Consider the following 23,232-nt stretch of genomic DNA (forward strand, 5'->3'; position numbering starts at 1 on the left):
GAAATAAAAGTGCCCTAATGCAACCAGTCGTAAGTCCCGAATAAACAAATCGCCGCGCAAGCACTCCGTACATATGGTTAACCAGCGAAGCTGAAACGTGCGGCCCCGGTGTATTACTGGCTTAATCCTGACGGTTCATTAAAATAGTTCTCAATTATTAAGGTGAAAGCCTTAGATGCCTCATCGAACGCGAAAATTTACCGTCGGCGTCGGCGTCCCGCGGCGTCGGGCACAGCACGTGTGAGGCAAAAAAATCGTCATGACGTGATTGCGTCACAATATGACGTCACAGATCGCAAAAAATTGTGACGTCATCATGACGTCAAGAATTTTGGCGTGACGTCACATGACGTAACGTCGCATGATGCCGTCATCACATGATCACATGACATCGTAGCTTGGTCAAACGTGTGCCGATCACGGAGGCAGTGCAAAACCAGGTGAGGTGCCTCCGATCCTGGAGGCCGTGCAAAACCACTCTAGGAGCACAAAGCTTTCGGAGGGTGGCGGAGCAGGATGAATACATCGACTGAGAAAAAAAAAAGAAGGTGACTTTCGCCTTCGAGTCGTCTTTAGGTATTGCACAAGGGACCTTGTGAGTTTTTTTTTTTTTACTTACGTCTGTCCATAAATCTTAATTGCTGTGTGCCGCCCATTCCCTTCTTCATTTTTAGTGGACCAGTGGTGAGTAGCGGCAACTGCCCAATTTCTGTGGCACATACGCTCTAGGAGTTTTGCGAACCTGAGACGGACGAAATTTGGTTTCGCCTAGCTATATACGGCTTCCCTGTAAAACAGGAAAAACGCAGAGTTTGGTTATATGATAAATGACTGGGCGTGCAAACACGGACAAAAGAGAGGTCAAGACAACACAAAAGCGGTCTAATGGTTGAGGTCTGGCATATCGAGAATAGTGGTAGCGCACGTGTGAGCCAACCGTCGATTAACTCGCATAAAGAAGAAATCAATCTCTCACGTAGACCCCCACGCGTGCCGGATTGATAGGTATCGTCTCTTGCTTGGGCATGCGCAGATAAGTTTTTGTGCCTACCTTTTTTTCCGCCGCTGTGCGCCTTCTCAGTTGCTTCGGCGTTTGTGTTGTCTTGGCTTCTCTCTTGTGTCCGTCTTTACACGCCCAGTCTTTTAACGTGAACACCTACCAACTAGCTCAGCTCCCTGTTATTCAAATGGTTATATGAGTTGGGTGTATACTCGTGGGTATAGGGCCAATGCACAACCGTCTCCCTGGTATTCTTCGAATATACTAATGCAGGGACACAAGACTTTCCTGCATTACAGCACAACCTCCACAGACTTTCACTTTGCAGTCGCGTTACGTTTGCATTGATGTAAGAAATCAACGTCACTAAAACTACGTACTGCATACGTTTACGCAATAGGAAAAGAGCAAAAGTCGAGCGGCCGCTGCCAGCAATAACCGCTTGGCCTTTGTGCGTGCATAATGGGCTATTATATTTTAGCATGCACAATGCACAGGCTTACGCGACGTGCAAACTTCGCACGTGCAGGTGGTGTTGCATGCATGTGCAGCGGCTTAGCAATCCCATAGTACGTAGTTGGCAGAGCCAGCAACATGTCTCCCAATCTTTTTTTTTTTTCGCCTCGGTGTGTATTGCTTTGCTAACAATAACACACAAAAGTTGTTAGTGAATGTGTGTGGTACTGATTTGGGCGACTTGGTAGCATCCCATAATCGTGCTCCTATTTTTCTGCGCTTATGTTTGTCTGCTCTCTGGTTTTTGCCATCCTATTGGTGCGCAAGACGCATAGAGGAATGGTTGTTAATAAAATTGTCCTGTAGCCTTCTTTCCTTCCTTGTGAACTGTGCGGAAAAGAGGCTTTTCCTTCATGAACGAAACCAGGGATACTCGCTAGGGGCCTAGCTGGTGTTGCAACCAAATCAAGCACCAACTGTTATAATGACCTTCACCAAAGATGATCAATACGCTCCTGGTCATGCAAATGAAGCCCGGAGGCGCGAGAAACACTGTAATGTTATCAAAATGTTTCTCAGATGCACAGCCAGTGCGTGTGCGTGCATGTGTGTGTTTGTGTATATGTGCGTGTGTCTGTGTGTGCGTGCGGGGTGGGGGGGGGGGGGCGCTTGCTCACTTGCTCCTTCGCTTGTCGCCACTGTCGTCGCAAGCGGTCTGCTTCGTCAATTTCGAAGAGGAAAATTGCAGCTTATATCACCAAGGGTACCGACCCGCCTTGTTCCTCTTACACGTACTGCAATTACACCGAAAATGGGAAGTCTTTCCGCTTGCCACGTGCCAAGTTACTTGCTGTGTGCACTGCGACCTCTATCTGGTTTGCGCCTGGCAACTGAAGCTTGCTCGAAGATACTTTGACGTAATTTCTCTGCAAGTAGACATGGCAGCCATCTTTAAATATTAGTTCTGTAAAAGCGTTTATTGCATGCTGGCGTAAGGGTCGACCGGTAGCTCAACCAACGGCTCAATTCACGGACTCCGAGCATGAGCGGCTGCCACGAGCAATGCACGGCAGCGACAGACCCACTAAGCGCTTGAGGGGATGCCCCACTGTAGCCTTACTCCTCGCTACTACCCCCGGGGACGAAAAGGGAGCCGTCCGGCGAGCTAGCAGCTCGTCACTATGAGTTGATCATAGTACGGCTTGAGACGCTCGATGATGACAATGTCGCTTCCATGACGGCACATGTCCGAAGACGATTCAACGGGTTCAATCCCATACTTGACGGGCGATGCGCGTTCGATGACTCGATAGGGACCTTCATATTTGGGCAGTAACTTTGAGGAGAGACCAGGCGCAGCGGCATGGACCGAGAGCCACACAAGCTCCCAGGAAGGAAGGTGCACGCGCAGTAGTGTCGCCGCGAGTGCTCTTCTGGCGCGGTCATTGGAGGTAAAGGCCCGTGCGAGGCCGCGGCACTAATCGGCATGTCGCACCGTATCAGATATGGGCGCATACTTAGAGGCAGTGGGCCGGTACGGTAGAATTGTGTCGATAGTGTGCGACGGGTAATGACAGTACAGTAGGAAATAGGGTGAAAAGCCCGTGGTGCTCTCAGTAGTGGTGCTGTTGTACGCATAGGTGACGAAGGGCAGAATGGTGTCCCAATTTGTGTGGTCGGAGGTGACATACATTAAAAGCATGTCGCTGAGCGTGCGGTTGAAGCGCTCTGTAAGGCCATTGGTTTGAGGGCGGTAAGCGGTAGTCGTGCGACGAATCACGTGACACTCTTGAAGAGTAGCTTCGACTACTTCGGAGAGGAAGAGACAGCCGCGGTCAATGAGCAGCCCCTGGGTCTTGCGACGACTTCGGCGTAGCTGAGCGGTGCTGGCGCCGGGACCTGTTGGGGTGGTTGAACGACTTCGGCGTATCTCGATGGTGCAGGCGTAGGAAGGTGGCGGTGGTCGGGCAAGACGTCGGCGATTTCTCGTTCCATCGCGCGGCGGGGCGGAGGCATGTAGTTAGCAGAGGGCTCTTATACGTGCGACGGATGAGCGAAGGGCACCAAGGCGACTTGGTGTGCAACTTCCTTCCGTATGAACGCTTTCATTTCTGCAAGCAATGCGGACTAATCGGAGATTGCGGCCAAACCAGAAATGTGTTCTTCGCACGATGAAGGATGACGAGTCGACGAGTGCTGCCTGCGTAGCTCGATCCTTATAGCTCTCGCATAAAGTAATGATTTCGGCCACGGACCATGGGTTCTTCGCAAGTAGCATGTTGAAGGCAGCATCCTCTATGTATTTCATGACATTTCTGTTCTTGTCTGGTTCCGACATCGTCGTGTCGGCTCAGCTTACACAAGTCCAGGACACATAGCTAGTGAATGATTCACCCGGCTGCTGTGCGCGTTCCCGCAGTCGTGATTCCGCGCGCACCTTGCGCACTGCAGGGCCACCAAACACGACCTGTTGAGGCCTTCAAGGTAGACCATGTCGGTAGTTCCGTCTCTTGGTTGGTGTACCAGAGGCTGGCCACACCAGCGAGGTAGAAGAGGACGCGGTTGAGTTTCGCGACATCCTCCCATTTGTTGAGAACGCTTTCTCTCTCGTAAGTCGACCGCCAGTCCTCCACGTCGTTATCGTCTGCCGCAGAAAACAGGAGGGTCCTTGTGGTGAGGCGGACCATAGCATACAACGGAAGGGGCAGTAGGCTTTTACTGGGACGTCTGCTGAGAGGCGTCTTGAGACATGGTTGAGTGGATGGTACGGGATCGAAGTTTGGGCATACGTTAGGGCGTAGTACTCTCCACCACTTGTAAAGGCGTTTATTGCACGCTGGCGTAAGGGTCAACCGGCAGCTCAACCATTGGCTATATTCACGGACTCCGAACACGACCGGCGTCCACAAGTAATTCGCGGTAGCGACAGACCCAGTAGATAGTTCCTGAGAGGATGCCCCACTGCATGTAGCGTTACTCTTCGCCACAGTTTGTTGTTCCTTGCGATGCCGGCTAATACAGCTAATAAAAAGGACGCCAGTACTATGAGAGAAACCTTGGCGAAATGCAATATTTTTAATTATAATAAAAAATGTCACTCAAATACGAAGGGGAGTTCAAGAAATCACTTCTATTATTTTGTACAGCGAAAATATGCGCAACTATGAACGAAAGCAGTTATTTTTACTTCCTTTTAAAATTGTCTCCAGGGTAGTTACCATTCGGTTGAATGCACGTTTTCTAGTGCATGATTAACGTCACTTGTTGATTCCCCCAACCTATATTTGACATCAACACTTAAAGGGGCCATGACACCCAATTTTCGACCATAATCTGTGTTATGTGCGTTAATCCTTGTGCTTTCACAAACAAGCTGACGAAATTTTAGCGCATTTGTTCGAGCGCTTATTTATAATTGAATATTTTATAAACATGCGAGCAGCCTGAGATTTGGGCAACACTGGTGCACTTAAGAGCCGCGACGTTACACACTGCATGGTTGCTGTACGAGCAAGGTTGGTACGAGCGTCTGCATTTCGGCGAACGATTTTTGTACCGGGGTCAGCTGCGCGTGAGCTACCTTGAATCGTTCCTTGAGTGAAGTTTTTGCGTCAGCGTGGTACCCGTGCGGAGCGTCGCTCGCTTCTTCGGCATTTCCCGATGGATCAAGCTGCCGCCGCCTCTTTTCTTTCGACAGTGAAGGTGCACATATACTATGGCGCTGTCTTCGAGTGGTTTGGCAACGGCTGTTATACTGTGGCTGCTGTGGCGCCGAGAGGCGGGCATGGTGTCAAGAGGACCGCGCTCTTGTGCCGTGATGTGTTGCATTCCGTGCATGGGCCAGTGGATTACCTGCTTTCGAATAGTCATCGTGCGATTGCTCCAAGTCTTACTATATATGGTCGCCAGTGCTTTCACGTGTTCTTCGATGAAGACCGTACGCCGCATCAGTTCAAGCCCGGTGCGAAAGACTTTACGCACCAGCGGAAGGAAAGAGTAATAGCGAACCTTTCTCCAATTAATGGGTGAATTATTCATGCTAGCTTCATGGATGCGTATCTGACTATTCGTGCGCAGGCATTCACCGCACACCTTAGTGGCTTTCGCTGATGTAAATTTTCACTACCCTAACCGAAATACGACGAAGCATACCTCTGCAAGGAGATCTGTATCAACGTGAAGGTGCGTTCTTCTCTTTTGTTGTTCACATTTGTGTTTGATAAGATCCATATTTGGGACGGTTTATGGAAAACAAAAGACAATGTAATGGGGCACAACGAGGGTGCAGTTTCTAGTATTGAAATTTATAATAACTACGTAATTCGTAGCTTCGTTATACAGTATTTATGTAGTCCACGATATCTATGGACGTCCAAGCCCAGCTATATGAAATCAACCAGGTGGTGGTGCAGTACGAAACCCGCATGTATGCAAAAATGCGTGAAATGAATCAAAACACAAAAGATACAGCAGAGAAACACTATTGCATGAATGTTTTATTTTCAAGCTTAGTAATAACACTGCTTCTAATTCAGCAATGATGACAAATTGTAAGAAAACAATAGCGCACGCAGTGTAATTGTAGACGTTTGACCCATTATATAATGAAGCTAATGTGCGTTGGATAGTCATACGTCTGTTCAGATGCACAAGTGCCTGGCCCAAACATGTATCAAAATAGTGAAAGCTCATTAAATCAACAAAAGACATGCCTGTTCTTCAAGGCGAGAAATATTGATGAATGTGTGTACAACGAGAAGTAACGAAAAAATGCAGCTTTGATGTGCCACGATGTTCAGGATTTATTACTCCTTTCTTTTGTGCAGGAACCTGGCTGCTGGTGCATGAAGACACACCAACACTCTTTCCAAATGTGCAGCATTTGCAGCGTTTGCATGACTGTATACAAAGGAAAAAAAGCGGCAGTTAATAGCTGCACTGCATGGATGAGTCACTCTAGTGTGGCTTCCACCTGTATCTTCTTTATGATGTCCTACAAGCTCGAACTTCATCCTGACAGTATATAGGCTGCATATGCTTGATTGACGGACACCTTGCAGCTCTACACACTTGTATTTTGTCACCTACGTTATTCTTCATCAAACATATATAATAAATATTCATTTACCCTTTGCAATTAATATCTGCTCTGTCGAAGTATTAATAACTAATTTAGCGTTATCTTTGTACTTTCGTGTTCGGACAGCATCGTGGAAACTTAATCTGCTCTGATTCTACAGAAAAGACAGTTGTACCACAATCAAACGTGTTCTATGGAATGCAGCACTGTTCCTCTTTCACGGAAGTTAGATGGCGCGGTTCGAACAGGTGGGCATGATAATTTTACAGCGATAGCGTATATTAACAAATATTTACAGGGCTCGTGCGACCAGAAGTAGCCGCGAGGACTGCAAGGCCCTTGAGCATAGATCTTTCACCATTTCGGTGCTGTCGTCTTCATTGAATCAGCAGAGTAAATTACTCTGCTCCTTTGCAACACATCCACCCAGGTTGAGTGCGTCCACACGGTCGTCGTTAAGGAAAAGCAGAAGTAAAAGTCAGAAACGGCATCAGTCTCATGATGTGCAGAATAACAAAACGTGCTCTATGGAATGCCAAAGCGTCCCTATACAGCACAGACGCTGATGCCCTCCTCAGCAGGTATTCCCAGGAGTCACAAGCTGCAAATGAATGCCAAAACTTCAGTGCACAGGGCACTCGCGCACTAAGTACAGGCTGCCTGCGCTTCCAAAATAAAGAGGCAGGACAAACATTTTAAAATATGGCCGCTGCGTCCAATAGAATCTGTCACGTTAGGCACATCGACAAATGCAGGGCGAATAGAAAAACGTTGATGGAAGTAATCAACTCCTAACTTATGGATCATCCGAATATCAAACCTTTGCATAAAGTATACCTCATGTCAAGAAACGCTGTTAAGAAAGAAACAAACACACATCAGTCCTGGTTAACCGACAGCATATATTGTCAAAAAAAAAAAGACGACTTTAAAACACTCCTTTCGTCGATAGTGGAGAAAAGACAAATGAATGCTTTCCTCAACCTGCGTTACAGCCTGATTTGAACGGTCAACCACATGTATAACACACGTACTCCTTAACGCGACACTGGGATAACATTGAATAGCAGCTGCGAGCAGTATCTTCGACATTTGCTAAATAAACGAAGCGGTACCACTACCAGTGTTGCGCTAAATTTCCCAGAAAGTGAAATGAGAAAAATAACTATTGCACAGGCCTCTGTAATCATGAACTATGCTAACACTCCGCATCGAGAGCAAATTACCTACGATAAGTAATTCTTGCACACAGTGCAGTGGCAAATTCACATAGCACATCAGTGTAATGTGATTCGATGTAAAAATGACTCACCCGCATCATCCGTTCTGCAGCTTAATCAGTGATCGGAAGGCTCTCAGTAGCAGGAAGGTAAACAAAACGACAAATCGTTCGTGCGATGGGTCCTGTTTTTAGCTTTCACTCAAGTAGTTTGTCAGTCACCATGGCGAAAGCTGGGTCACAAGCAATACAGAAGCAGACACTACCGTAATTACAAACCGCGATTAACAGAAGCATGGGGCACAAAAGAAATTAAGCGCGTGGAAACGATCAGCAGCAGACAAATCGGAGTCAGCTGTTCTTTCAGCAGCCGGGGTGCGATTGTTGCCAGATTTGAAGCGGGGGTTTCGCTTACTCTATCGGCTCAAGGCTTACGGAAGTTACGCTACAGAATTAAAGGCGTGTATTGTGCCGTAACATTAATTGATAAGGAAGACTAACTGAGAAAAACACATAACTATTGTGCAGAAACAGCCATTTCTTAACCACATTTAGAAATATTCTCGTTACCAGACGCCTTTTTCGGCCCACGCGTTTCACTCGAGTCAAGGCAGCGTTGGCAAAGTGTCCCTTGAAGGAAAGGCGGAGGAGAGTTGAAGAAACGCAGCGGCGCCTTGAGTGAAGGAAGGCGCTTCGCCTTTACTTGGCTAAGTCGAGGAGAAGCGTTGAGTGAAGGTGCGTTTAAGAATACGGGGGTGAGCTATTTCAGCTTTTTTGCAGCTTGGCACTGAAAGTGAACGGTTTGCAGAGGCTGAAACTTTGGTAGAAGACGACGGCTCCGCTGCATGCAGCACATGACGTCACACCCGCCATGGCAAAATGGCGGTCGCCGGTGGTGGGCGGAGTTTACAGCCGGTGACTTCTGGGGCTTATTTTGCACTGAAATACTCTTGTACAGTGCATTTTTCATGTAGGCACAATGGACCCTCTACTCCTATTTTTCGGTGAAAACAGCGAACCGTTGGGGGACCGCGTCATGGCGCCTTTAACTACACAAAGTCATCGACAAACGCGCTATTAGTGAACGACAAACGCGCTGTTGGTGAACGCGATGCTCACTAAAATAACTGTTTGCTGGAAAATGCAAATAAGCCCAAAAGACGCTACAAGCGACTGTAAAATTCTACAAGCGACTTGGCGAGAAAAGAAGCCCAAATCCGATTATTACAGGCGGAACTGGCTTCGGCGTTCTAACTGGAAGCAAACTGTGTGTGTGTGGGGGGGGGGGGGGGGGGGTGAGTGAGTGAGTGAGCGAGCGAGCGAGTCCGGCGAGCGATGCAATAACTTGATCGGCGAGAGAACAAGTACAGAGAGAGAGAGGAAGAAAGAAAGAGAGAAAGAAATAGAAGAAAGAGAAAGAGAGAATGTCTTGGCGAAAAAAAAAAGATTCTTAACGATCCGAGTGTGAGCGTCCTAACCACTCGTCTATCTAGGAACGCCGGCAGAGTAGAATATAGCTCTCTATAGTACAGTACACCAAGGTGGCGGGAACGGGAAGTGAGGGTGAGGAGTAGAGATGTGAGGGTAAGGATGGGGGAAAGGAGGAATGGGAGAACGAGTACACAGAGAGAGAGAGAGAAAGAGCAAGAAATAGAAACAGAGAAGTAGATAGAAAGAAAGGGAAGAAAAGGACAGAAAGCGAGAGACCGACTACAGAGTGAGAGTGAAAAATAATAAAAGTAAGAAACAGAGAAAAAGCTAGAGGGCGAGAGACCGACTGCCCAGAGAGAGAGGTTGAGAAACAAAGTTATAGGAAGAAATAGAAAAAAAGAGAAATGAAAGAAAGAGCGAAAAAGACAGAAAGACAGAGTAAGAAATAGACAGAGAGAGAAAGAGCTATAAAGCAACATACAGAAAAATGAAGACAGAAAAAAAAAATAGAGAAAGCATAGCCATGTATAGCACAGTATAGCAATTATAGTTTGTCGTGTGGCGTAGAAAAACTATCATCTTCATGAACCGGCACGCGCTCTCTTCATTATGTTCTTCATCTTCGTCCTCTGCTTCCTGTTCTGTTTCTAGTCCCCCACTTCTGCTGCGACCCAGCCTTGCGCCACATTGTGCTGGCTGCGCTAATTTTAGAGCGCAGCTCTTAGGCGCCCGTTCCTGCGTTGAGCGGCGTCGCCGTTGGCTGGCGTCGGCGGCGTAACTGACACAGCGAACGAGGACGAAAGAGAGCGAACGCGGAGTCTGTCGATATCACGAGCCACTGGCCTCTAACCTCCCTTTCTTCTTCCGTCACGTGCACTGGCCCCTCTGTCGGAGCTTGTGCTCATGCAGGACTGGCACGTGCACTGCGGCTGGCTTCGCTTGTCGTAACGGGGCTGTCGGCGTTTCGCTTGGTTCGCGACGCCTGCAGTGCACAGAGTAGTGTGCGTAGCGCTCGAGCGCTGGCAGTTTTTGTCGCAATGTGTAACGAACGTTACATTGCTACGACTGCGGATAGCCAAAACTTGAAACACAGTTGGCGTTGCCCCAAATTTTTATTCCCTCCCTCTTAAAACACTCAATTAGTAATTACCTACTTTACCTAGTTGAACTACAGCTCAAAGACATCACCACAAAGTTCATCAACATTGTTGTGTTATGCACTTCTGTAGAACGTTTAATAGCACATGCTGAAGTGCATTATCTTCGTGATGACAGCAGTCAACGACTTGTGGTGTACTGTCGAGCCCGAACCAACCTTAACGAGTCTCTCAAAAAGGAACTGTCGCTCTCCCTCTACACCAACCGGACGCTAACGCAGCATCACAACAAATCGAACGCCAAGAATGTGGTAAATATACGGGCGCTTGGAAATATTTGCACTTGAACGCGGCCAAGAACTCTTGCCAAGACGACGCCTGTCTGCGGAGTGGAATATACTAGGATATACTTGCTTTCACAACGAAAGGAAACTACGCACGCTCCTCTAACGGCTTCAGGAAAATAACGGATATAATTCACGCCGCTGATGTTTATCAGCCGTCTGAACGGCCCCCTGCTTCAAGTGTGGTAAAGCAAGCTCTCCGAGAACTGGTCGCGCGACCTGAAGGAAAATATAGCTGCACACAACACGCAGCGCACATAACCTAGTACCTAAATTGTCTTTCACGGTCACTCCGCCATGTCAATTCTAACTTGCCAACTTTATTGTTCTAGAAGGGGGAAGTACCTTCTAAAGTGGAGCTTCCGTATAAAACACTACCGCTGAAATAGCTCCCGCACTCCGTCGGTCACATATATATATATATATATATATACAGTAGAACCCCGCTGATACGTTTTTCACGGGACCGTAAAAAAAAAAAACGTAGGAGCCGGGAAACGCAAGAGCCGAGAAACGCGAAAAATTGAGAAATAAGAGTAGTGGTGAACTGCACATAGTTTTATTTTAATTATTTCGCTTGAAAAAATCATGCAGCGTTGCCTGGCGCATCTTCTCACGCCCGACAAGCACAAGGCGTTTTTCAAGCACCTGTAGTGCCATGTGGCTCTCGCCATCGTCACTGGTGCGCACATATCTTCGCAATAAATCCAGTGCCGCTACGGCCGATGAGAACGTTGGCTCCGGTATCCGCTCCACCTCCTCCTCAACTTCCTCGTCACTGGCGCACGGATCGGCGCACTCAGCCACGATGTCGTCGACGGATAACATCGCGGAGGTGATAACGGCGTCGTCAACAGAAGCGTAGTCACTGTACGCGATTCCACTGGCACCAACAGTCTCCATGGTTGGATCGACCGTTTCAAACGGTCGATCCAACCGTTAGATGCACAAAAACCGTCGATACCGAGCTTGTCGGCGATCTCGAGTGCCTTCTCTCGCAGGATGGTACCGTCGAAGTTAACTCCTGCGGCCCTGGCTTGTTTGAACCATTCGAAAACGGCCTTGTCAAGCTGCACGTGCTCCGAACTCCGGGCTTGCTTGCACTTGACGTCGAAGGTTCGGGCATTTTCTTCAATTTCGATCCGTTTTGCAACGATGGAGTTCAAGGTGGAAGGCGTCAGTCCTAACTCCTTCGCTATGCACACCTTCTTCCGCGTCGGGTTCTCTTTCACAGCGCGGAGAATGTTCAACTTCTCTTGCAGCGAAAGTGATTTCCGCTTTCTTGATGTCATCCTGTTTGAAGACTATTTGGAGCGTTGGAAGTGTAAAGGCACTATGCTGCACGCTCGTATAACCTGCGCAACAACCGACACGAAACAAAGGCAATGCGAGGAGACCACAGCAAGCACGGGGCACGGGTAGCACGGGCACACATGGGCGATGGTGATGGCGATCGGGCTATACCCTTTGAATCGGGCCGCCTGCGCGACCCGGTGGCGATAAGTTTAAGCCAGCGTGACATCCCAAGAAAACAAAAACAGGTCTCGGAGACCTTACTTTTACAGATGCCAAAACCAATTTTAGGGCCCCAACGCGTCATAGACACAATCTTTCTTAGAGTGCAAATATGGATCTCAAAGGTCATGCTTTTGCTGGCATGAACCGAAAATACGTCATAGGTGTTGCCCCCGGCACTTTGGGCGGCCAATTCCATTGTCAAGCCGCCAAGCCAAGCTACATGAAAGACAACATGGCCGCTCGGGCCGGCGCGTCGTGGCACTTCGCAACGTATGATGCGGGAACGGTCCCACAGTTGCGACGCAGCAGCGGGGTTCCCAATGCATTGGATCCTATGGGAGCTGTGCCGGGACCGGCCGAAAACGACGTAACAGCCAGGAAAACGCAGCACACGGGAACGCAACAGCGGGGTTCTACTGTATATATATATATATATATATATATATATATATATATATATATATATATATATATATATATATATATATATATATATGGGAGAGAGGGAGAGAGAGAAAGAGGACAGAACTTCATTCGCACTCAGTTTGATGTGATTTTTCATAAACAGAGATAAAACTTTGTTAGCAGAAAACTAACATTATATATATATACAAAAAATAAAGTCAGTTTTACGTAGCATACACTGGGACAACCATACATATACATGTTATGCATGTAACAGTGTTACAAGCAACACTTTTTATACATTACCCACACTCTTTATGCATGAATACAGTTACGTCGATGGCGGCCTTCCAGTAGTATAGATTTTTATCATTCAATAAAATTTCCTTAACGTCTAGAAGCTGCTCACTTATAATTGCGCTTTTTAATGTAGGTAGCAGTGACTGCACCTTTTCTTTTTCGTAATTAGTACTACACTTTGTTGCACATATTCAGGTTTCCGTATCTTATATTTTGTCTTCTTCGCTGCTAGTCGAAGTAGTGTTTCTAGCGCGTCGTTATTATTACTATTATTGCTAACTTCTCGACCACGAGTTCCTTTTTTTTAATGTAAGAATTTGCGGTATTAGGGGCGTGGTACATTCTTTATACTAATTTTATTTCTATTTAGAACTTTGCTCGGAGGGCCCTCCTGCTCCTCGAAGTAAATAAACCTCTGCAAACAGAGTATGTGCAAATTTGCTTTGAAAAAATGTCGGTGATTATAACGTTAGACTACCCCGCATTGTTTCATTCCGCATACTTCGTTAGCTGTTTATGATTGGTCTAAATTTTCTGGGCCATGCACACAGTACCTGCTCGTAACGCGACGCAACAAATGACCGCCAAATGATCCATCGCGTTATGACCACTCATGCACGACTACATAAAAAAAAATAAGAGAATACACTATTTTCAATACGGCATATTTTTGTCAACTGCTTCTTCGCCATTCATCAAAAATTTTCAGTGCGCCATAAAATTGTGCGCTTGTTACGCGACATCACAAATCTGTGAAATGTGCACACAAAACAGCGCATTAGTATGCTGAACAATACCTAAATATTTTGTTGGAATAGCATTTTGAATGTAATTCAAGAAGGCTGCCCGTCGATCACATTGGCAATGGCTACTTATAGCAGCTGGCGAGATAAATTCATATGAGTATAATAAATATTTTCAGTTGTATTATAACGATGTTGAGCTGTTTGTGCGCGTATTCAACTCTGTGAACTCATCATTGATGAGAGAGAGGGAGGGAGGCAGAGAAATAAACAGCGCTGCGAGTGTGTACTTCTTTGCTGTCCAAGTTGTATTTTGCCCTGTACAAGTCAATTCGAGATGACACAAGACCAATAAGCCCGGCTGTCAATTCAGTCTCTTTAGTCCAGAAAACCGTGGACCTTAACCATTTCCCTGGTCCGGTGGATCAAGTTGCGGGACAAGCATGAAAGCCGGGCTTCCCGATGTACTCGAGTCCACTGCCGTATCCCTCGCCTTCTTCCAAGCCGTCGCGATCGCTGCAAGCTACCATGCGATAAGCAAAACGAAGCATATTAATCGGAGACTAAAGCGGCAACCTTTTTTAGCTCCCCCCAATGCGGCCCAACTAATATACTCAACACTTTTGCACGCTCATCGACTGTTAGCAAATTGGATATAGAGCAGCGGTGATGCTATTCCTTTCCGATTAAAAAAATAATTTCGTGAAACAAGAAGAGCGTTTGATTGGTTCATAAAGCGTTTACTGCTTCCTGCGCACATCTGCGTCATCGATTATGTAAATTTTAGGCCAGGCAGAACAGAATAAAATCATGACAGAGTGCTCTAACGTTATAGAGCCCCTACTCGCGATAGCCTTTTTTGCAATGCTGTAGCGCAAAGCGCGAAAGCGTCGCATAGGCGGCCCACACCGCAGAAAACGTGCAGTGCGTGATCGTGATACACGCAAGACAATCTCCAGAGCAGAAGAAAAGGACAAATTTCATTATGTAATGAAGTGATTGCTGTGTAGAAGTAAAACTTCGCCTCAGTTGATAGTTGCCCAGTGTGCAGCCGACAGTGACCACTGTCGAAAGAGGGGGGGGGGGGGGGGAAGCTCCGCCTTTCTAACTTTTCTCATGCTTCCCCCCCCCCCCCCCCCCCGCTAGATACGGCTATGGCTGTATAGTACATCTTCACTGTTTGTGTCGGAGTTGAAAAATGCGGTCAATTTGAATGCATCCATATCTACATTTAACTGATGCATTCTGATTAAAGCCATTTGGTTGGATGCACGTTAAGAAGCTCACGTGGCCAAAGTTATTCCGAGCTGTTCCAATTTTATCCCGAAATTTATCCTGAATTACCGTAATTTGTGTCTCCTTATTCTGTGCGAAGCATATCGCTTATTAGTGCAAGGATAACTTCGCTCGTTCACCTTCCTTTTGACAACTTTCACACCCTATAACCTTGCGTATCTTTTGTGTTATAAAAGATGAACGAACCCTACAAGGAAGAGTCATGAAAATATTTTGATAACGCCCCACGCCTAATTGGTACCATAAAATGTTCCTTATTTCAGCCCCGCCTTTTGCAATAACAATACCGCGTCCCATACGGTTCTTCCTGCCTGTTCTGCGACAGCAAAACTGATGTAACTCACCTGCAGAAAATTTTCTCGTATTTGATCACATCTTCATCAGCTCCGTGCAACAAGCTTTTACCCAGGATGTCTTCTCGTCAGAGACAACGCGATACATGGTCGTTGCCGTACCAATGCCTATTCGACCACCTGGACGAAATAAAGTTGGCTTATGTATCTGTAATAATGTATTTACTATGCCTTAAAGCAGGCTTCCTAAATAAACGGTCTGAACTAGGAACAAAGTGACCAGACACAGCGATAAGCTTTTCTTGTTTTAAGGCGAAAGCCTTAGATGCCTCATCAAACGCGAAAATTGACCGCCGGCGTCGGCATCCCGCGTCAACGGCGTCGGGCACAGCCCGAGTGATGCAAAAAAGTCATCGTCACGTGATGACGTCACAGATCGCAAAAAAATTGTGATGGCATCATGACGTCACAAATTCTGGCGCGACGTCACACGACGCCGTCATCACATGACATCGTAACTTGGTCAAAGGCGGGCCAATCACGGAGGCCGTGCAAAACTAGGTAATTGTCTCTGATCCTGGGAGCGGTGCAAAACCTCGCTAGGGACACGAAGCTTTCGGAGGGTGGCGGGGCCGGATCAGTTCATCGACTGAGAACAAAAAGAAGATGGCTTTCGTCTTCGAGTCGTATTAGGTGAATGCACAAGGGACCCTGCGAGCTTTTTTTTTCTTGATTGCTGCCCTCTGATTTCTTGGTAGCACTCATTACTTAGACAGAACGAACAAGTAGATATGGCGACGCCTTTGAAACACAGTTGTGAGCCCACCGATTTCGCCCCTTCAACTACAGCTTCTTGAAGTATCCAAGCGAACACGCCCACACAATTAAATTATACACAAGGCCTTCTGTAACTACTCAGCGATAGAGCATCACGCTGACGCGGCATTCGCGCTAACTTCACCGCGTCGTGAGCTGTGCCACACCATTAGCAAGTTCTCTGCTCGCCAGAGTTCATGTAAAGCTCCTCCAGCAGACGAGGACAAAAGAGGATAAGACAACGCGAGCGCTAACTTTCAACAAGTGGTTTACTTGAAAACCGAAGTTTAAATTCATAGGGCATACACAGTGTCTATTTCGCCACAGCACGTGACATGCGCGTATTCTGCGCCAAAGTCCTGCACGGCATTATTTCTGTGCATCCACTCATAATACCGCTATAACTTCTCAATCAAGCTTGTGCTCTTCTCAAGACTTTTTGCAGTGAATGCCGCCGTTGCTTTGCGGAGCATGATGTATTGAACAACTAGTGGCTTCTTAAAAAATACCCGTGCCGAAATCGCTGGCTTTATTGATTTCTCTTTGTTCTTTTGTTTCTAGTTTTTTTATTCATTTGAAACGTATAATCTGTCGTTGGTCAAGAGTTTATGGAAAGACTTTGAAGCGGGGTTAGCAGGGTGTCCGAACGAAATGTTTTTCGTTTTAGTTTTAGCTTCGTTCCACTGAATAAAATTTCCGTTCCGTTTTGTCCCGGAACGAAGCAAGAAATGTCCCGTAACGGTTCGCAAAGGTTTTAGTTTGCATACAAAAAATCTGAATTCGAAGTAAGGATAAATACATAGTATTAATTTTTAATTACGAACTCTCTGAGCAGGCTCCACGCTTTGCGTCAAGAGAGTGAGCAGGATCTCAGAAGCAGCATGCCATCGAGTGACATGCGAGACCATTCTTCTGATAAAACAAACTTCAGCGCTGAGAATGACCTCTGCACGCTGACCTGTGTGACCGGCCCACCAAGGAGCACTTGCGTTAATAATATACTGCTCCGGTTCCAACTCTATTAACAGCGGAGCTTTTTAAGGAGGTTGATCCCTGCGAGGTTGATCCCTGAGAGGTTGATCCCTGCGAGGTTGATCCCTGCGAGGTTGATACCTGCGAAGCGTGACGCAGCTTCTAGAGGGTATGTGCCCGCTAGGAGCTGCCTTGTCACGGATCCCGGACATGAAAGGCTCGACCAAGAACAGATTCGCCGTTAAAATGAAGCTGTATATAACTAGCCTAGTGGGCCAAGCAGCTCCTAGCGGGTATCTGCCCCAGAATTTGAGTATGGCCCCACTATTCACACCTGATCCACTAAAAAATGAAGAAGCTGTCTATAACAAGGCTAGCGGGTATGTGATAAGCAGCTCCTAGAGGGTACGTGCCACAGAAATTGATTAAGTACCCCTACTCACGTCCGGTTCACTAAAGAAAGAAGAATCTGTCTATAGCAAGCCCAGCGATTGTGTGCCAAGCGAAAACTCCAGCGCTGGTTCCCTACAGATCACTGGCGTAGCCAAGGGGAGTGGGGGGGGAGGGTTCAACACCCCTCCCTCCTGAAATTTTGCAGTTTTGCATGTGTACAGGCGCTCTCAGAATAATTCGGAACGCCGGACACGCAGCAGCGCGCCGGCGGAGTATGCGCGCAGAAAAGTAGTACTATGGTCTGCGCGTGCGCGGTCTCCCTAGCAAGCAAACGTTGCTCCGTATTGCACCTAGATTCGCGTTGTGTTGCTACAAAACGGTGCACTGTGTGTCCCTTAGCGTTTTGATAAAGGGCGCTGGGTGGGTGGTGTCTGTGAGAAGCCGCGTGTGTGCATGCGCGCGCGTTGGAGCAGAGCCGTCGTGCGTGTTCGTGTGCTTGGATGACACTTTTCTTTTGCTACTTTGCTTCATATTTATCATTTGATCAGATTATTTCCGGTAGGCGACTGTGACTAGCGCTCGCAAAGGACGGTGGTTTCATCTGATGCAACAGTGAACATATCGGTGGCCAGATTGATAAGGAGATACGAATATATTTGGAACACGGTGTAAGAATATTCAGGTGTTGACACTGCGCGCGCCTAAGCGGCCAGAAAATGTTCGGTCGTCGGTCCGTTCAGCGGTGCGCCATCTAATGGCTTGAGGCGGAGAGCGCCCGCGAGTAGCCGAATCACGGTGGTGCTGCGTCGTCGCCGCCGCGCTCGCCTTGTGATAATGCTAAAGAGCACCTAGCGCTACCCTTTTGGTGCAAGACAACGCCAGTCTAGATGCACTAGGGAGCGAAACTAGCTCGCTAGGGAGGCCGCTCATGCGCACACCGTGCGTGCATTGATCCGCCGGTGCGCTCCGCCGGCGAGCGGCTGCATGCTCGGCGTTCCGAATTATTCTGGGAGCGCCTGTACATATACACGCACACACGAACGTGCATAAAGGGTGGTGCTGTAGTTGTCCGCCACCACCGCCGCCGCCGGTTTCCGTAACCGCTATCGTGAGAAATATGAAAAAATGAGAGAGAAAAAATATCCAGGATCGAATGGGATTTGAACCCGGGCCCTCTCCGTGGGAGCCCAGCATTCTAACACGGAGCCATGCCGGTGCTAGAAACTGCTTTGCAAAAGGACCCTATAGACCTTATGCAAAATCTGCTGCCATCTAGCGGCCGCCGAGTGCATTTCCGCCATATTGAAGGCTAAGCGCATTGCGCATGTGTACTCCCGGAGCTTACGCATCAACGTCTGGCGGCTGATAGGACCGGCAATGCCGACATATTTTCGCGTGCCGTCTTGCTCAGATTGAGGAAACTGGGATGCTGAAGAAATGTTTGCAGGAAACTAACCCCTCGATGTTATTATATAGATTTCCTCGCGGCCGACGAAAAGCGGCATGTCGTTCCGTTGCTGCGACTGCTGCTTACGACTAACGCCGTGTTTACGTTCGCTGTTCTGAATAGATGCGGTATGTGACAGCATCGGCATTCATCAGAGAACACTCTTTCGTGACTTGCCGGAAGGAGACAGTTTTCGCGCCGTTTGCTTGCAGGCACAGACAAACTGGCTTCGTGTACGAGCTGCAAAGCTGCATCGCGGCTAATCGATCGCGCATGCCTGCGCTGCTGTTGACAAATTTACTTTGTTTATTACATTGCGATTACATGTTAGATAGGTAGCTCGTGCGCGTCATCGATTCTCAGCGAACGGACCGATTGTGCTGGAATGTGTTGCTTGTAGTTTGTTTTCGATTGTGGAGTTTAACAAGGTAGCGTTTGGTGGGATGCCTTGCGCGTGTATCGCATCACTACGCGTATTTTTCAAGCATTTCATGTGTTATCACTGCCAAATTGAGAGGGGTGACCCGGATGTCCTGACCGCGCCCCCTTACTTTTTTTTTATTATACCCCAAGAAGAGCACATATCAGGTTCTCCCAAAAGCTGACCCCCTTCGGGAAAATTCTTTATCCGCCCCTGTTGCTATGAAATGTTAACAGATGTTTCATTTGCGTGGCACTTTTCCTATGAAATTGAAAAAAATGCTGTTCCAGTAAATGTGTTACATGCGACTGTGGGTGCGCTACCTTTGGTTAAGCGCCGAGGTAGTTTCGCAAGCGTTCACTCGGCGACACAAAACTGCCTTGCTGCAACGGGTTGAAATTGTAAGGTGCCAGGAGGCCCCGAAAGCGACGATGTCAACGCGAATATTCTTGGCGTATCATGTTATTTACGAGCACAAGTCGGAAGGATATTCCATAACATATAAGCTAATCGGCATCGGCTTAGAGCGCGACTAACACTTTTCATGTTCACTTTTCACGTGCTTGAGACACGAAATTTTTTTGCATTTTAATCGTGCGTTAAGTCTATACATAACATACGTCGGTGACTACAGCAGCGAAATATTTTTTTTTATTTTAGGAATAAAAACGAGAGCAACGTTTCGTTTAAAATTAGATGCAGAATACATGCACTTACCGTCATCGCTGTGCCTAGCAGTGTTGCTCGCTGTAGCCTCCTCCCAACCATCCTACACTACACGCATGATATTCAGATTGCTAACAACGATTTATTCGCTACACTGAAAACAAAATAGGCAAAATTTATAACCTAGTGCAAAGCTTCGTTTTTAACGACGACAGGCCTACATGTGACTCGGTGACAAACTTGTACCTTCTCGTTATGAGGCCGTTCTTTACACGTAATAACTGTCAACGTAATGACTAGAAAATGCCGGTAACGTGTACAGGCCTGTGCACACTCGTTTGACATTTTTATGCCCAGATTAATTGCTATCAAAGCAGATACAAGCCAGAAGTTCAAGCAGCGACAGCAATACGATTCGGACACAAGCCTCCAACATGGCGCCGAATCGGTAGCTTCATCAAACATCCGACAAATGGCAGCAATTTTGCATAAGGTCTATACAGGCTTCATGTCGGGAAAGAACGACGTTAACATATGTAATATGGCGTGGTTAAAGAGTAAAATAACAACCAGGCATCGCACTATGCGAATTGCGTAACGAGTGAGTTGTTGAATCCTTCCAACCCATTACAAAACACTCAGCTATAGATATATATATATATAATTATTCATCATAATCAGCCGCAGCATCAACAAAGTACAGGTGTCGCACGTTAACGAATGTAATATAGTATTGTAGGAAAGTGAAATAACGACCGCGCGTCATACAATGCGAATTACGTAACTAGTGGATCGTTTAAAGCTTTCAACCCATTACAAAGGACTCAGCCATAAATCTTCATCGTCGTCAGCCGCCGCATCAACAAAGTGCACATATTGCCCTACAGATGTGTAGCTGGTACTTCGCTTCTCCGCAGAATGCCGAACAATGGCGTAGCGGGCGCTTCCTAACTTGACAAAAATTATAATTTATGGTGTAGTGGGTACCTTGTAATGTTCTTGTATTAGTAGTTCCAAGAGTTTACAACGGGCTCTAGAAAGGCCGCTCTTCCAGCTTTCGCTGTGATTGTGCTGCTCTTTCCGCGCGGGCCTGGCGCTTTTTTTTATCCGCGTGTAGACGCATGTGATACTAAGATTCCCCAGTCAATCATTTCATTAAGCATTCTCGGTGACATATATCAAACTGGTTTTGCCCCGATACATGCGCGAAGAAATAAGCTCACGAGGAAAATGCATGACACATAAATGCTGGCGTTGTTTCTTGTTGTTTTCTTTGGCGCTGTTTTCCTTGCTGTGTCTTCCTTGCCTCCTACGGAGTTTCAGCCTTCAACAAAACGCTACCTGCCTCACCCCGCCCCTCTGGTTATGAACGTTACCTGATTGCCCTCGCTGTCCCGTCTTTGTGTTCGCTTGCTCTCTTCCTCATCGAAGGTACCAGTTTAAGCACAGCAAGCCGTATGTCGTTTCGCTTCGTGCTCGTTTGCTGATTGCGCATGACTCAGAGGCGTACGTTTTCTGTTTTTGCGGGGGGGGGGGGAGGAAAGGAGGAAAGGGGAGGGGGGTGGTTTAATGCTGGACTAACAGTGCATTGTTAGTGAACGACACAAAATAAATCTGTCGTTGTAATCAATATTTGGAAGGGTGTGTGTGTGTGTGTGTGTGTGTGTGTGTGCGTGTGTGCGTGTGTGTGTGTGTGTGTGTGTGTGTGTGTGTGTGTGCGCGCGCGCGTGTGTGTGTGTGTGTGTGTGTGTGTGTGTGTGTGTGTGTGTGTGTGTGTGTGTGTGTGTGTGTGTGTGTGTGTGCGTGCGTGCGCGTGCGCTAGGTTCATTCTAGCATTATACTACATGTCTAGAACATAATGAAGCCGCTAGTTAGTAGGGCTGCTAAGTTTTGTGGCCAGAAACAATTGGTCCAAGAAAAGTGGCGCAAATGAGTAATAGATAATAATAATCGATGCATTTTACGTGCCAAAACCACGCTGTAGTGGGGCACAAAGGATTCATTATGACCACCAGAGGTTCTTTACCGTGCGCATAAATCTAAGCACACACGTGTTCTTTGAATTTCGCCTCCAAAGAAACAAGGCCACCGTGACAGGTTATCGAACCCGCTTCCTCGAGTTCAGCAGCGCGGCGCATAGCCCGCTAAACTTTCACGGCGGGTCGATATGGAAGTTTCAGCGGACACTGCATATTTCTTTAGCATTTCAAGTTGTTGGGTGATATAACCCCAACCGTAAATGCATAGACGGAGACCTCGGACCGAGGGCGTGCTGGTGCGAAAAATATCTCGGCGTATGCGGTGGCTTCAACGGTACGTCGACACTCATCGTACGTACAGATACAGCATAGAAGTTAAGCTGTGATACACGCGCTGAATGCAACATTTTGCCGCGTACAAATTCTGTGTTTGAATAGATGAATAACCAGTGCAAAACAAATATGAAAGTAATTATCATCCCGCTTCACTCTTCACTGTATAAAATAAAGTGAATGAAAAATATGATCGCGTCACGAATGTTGTAAATAACAGCGCGTCACCCCTCTCCGCTAGTTATACGCTAGTTTCCAGCGGATCGCTGCGTACGTAGACCAAAAACTCCAGCGCCACCTAAGGAGCAGTTGTGTACCTTGAAGCATTAAAGTGGAACCTCTTGAGCCCTCTTTGGAATGGCGGACGAAACTAATGTTTTAGAAAAAAAAGAACACGATCGCGGAATAATGAAATATGTAAAACGAAATAGATTTTCTTGGAGGGGCTGGATCTGAACCCGGGCCCCCATGTTCCAAAAGCGAGTGTCTTAACCACTCCGCTACACACCCATGCTTACAGGAAGTTAATATATTTGAACGATACGCATGCGTTGTACTCGCGATGCAAAACAAATATAAAGAGAGAACACTTTCTACGACGGCTTCGTTGACTTTCGTGGTGGTGGATTAAAAGCCCTCTGCCGGACGATATAAAGCCGAGACGGAGAATCGCACACATCAGGAAAATCGTTCCTTTGCGAAAATCTCATGCCAGACATATGCTTCGCCATGCGCCTTTCAAGAGGCAGCTTAAAATGCTGACGAACAAGACGCCGATGTCGCCCAAAGCCAGCGTTCAACTCTACGCGTAAGCATTCCTTATGAAACTCCCAAATGAGATTTTGCGCCCGTGAGCTCCGCTGGTCCCCACCCCCCCCCTTCACAGAGTGGAATAGCACTGAGTGCTTTTTATTATAAGGGCGGGGAATTTTATGTAAAAACTGATTGTCGGCCCCGTGTAGCAAACTTCATAATTATGTCATATTGCTCAATATTACGGTCGTTTGCGTATATCGTTCACCG

General features: G+C 47.1%; 1 long non-coding RNA gene across 2 annotated transcripts in view; it reads right to left on the minus strand.

Annotated features, from left to right (window-relative positions):
* The window catches only part of LOC119395159 (uncharacterized), a 62,589-nt gene extending 61,148 nt beyond the window's left edge, over positions 1-1,441 (minus strand). Inside the window, exons 1-2 of one of the 2 annotated variants that reach the window (XR_005184208.2) lie at positions 1,052-1,441; positions 620-787 (exon numbers count right to left, since the gene is read on the minus strand). This is a non-coding gene — a long non-coding RNA (uncharacterized LOC119395159). The remainder of the gene's footprint in view (positions 1-619; positions 788-1,051) is intronic. The other variant, XR_007416055.1, reaches the window with a different exon arrangement.
* Positions 1,442-23,232: the final 21,791 nt, after the last annotated feature.

Source organism: Rhipicephalus sanguineus, chromosome 1, assembly GCF_013339695.2.
Source record: "Rhipicephalus sanguineus isolate Rsan-2018 chromosome 1, BIME_Rsan_1.4, whole genome shotgun sequence".
NCBI lineage: Eukaryota > Metazoa > Arthropoda > Arachnida > Ixodida > Ixodidae > Rhipicephalus > Rhipicephalus sanguineus.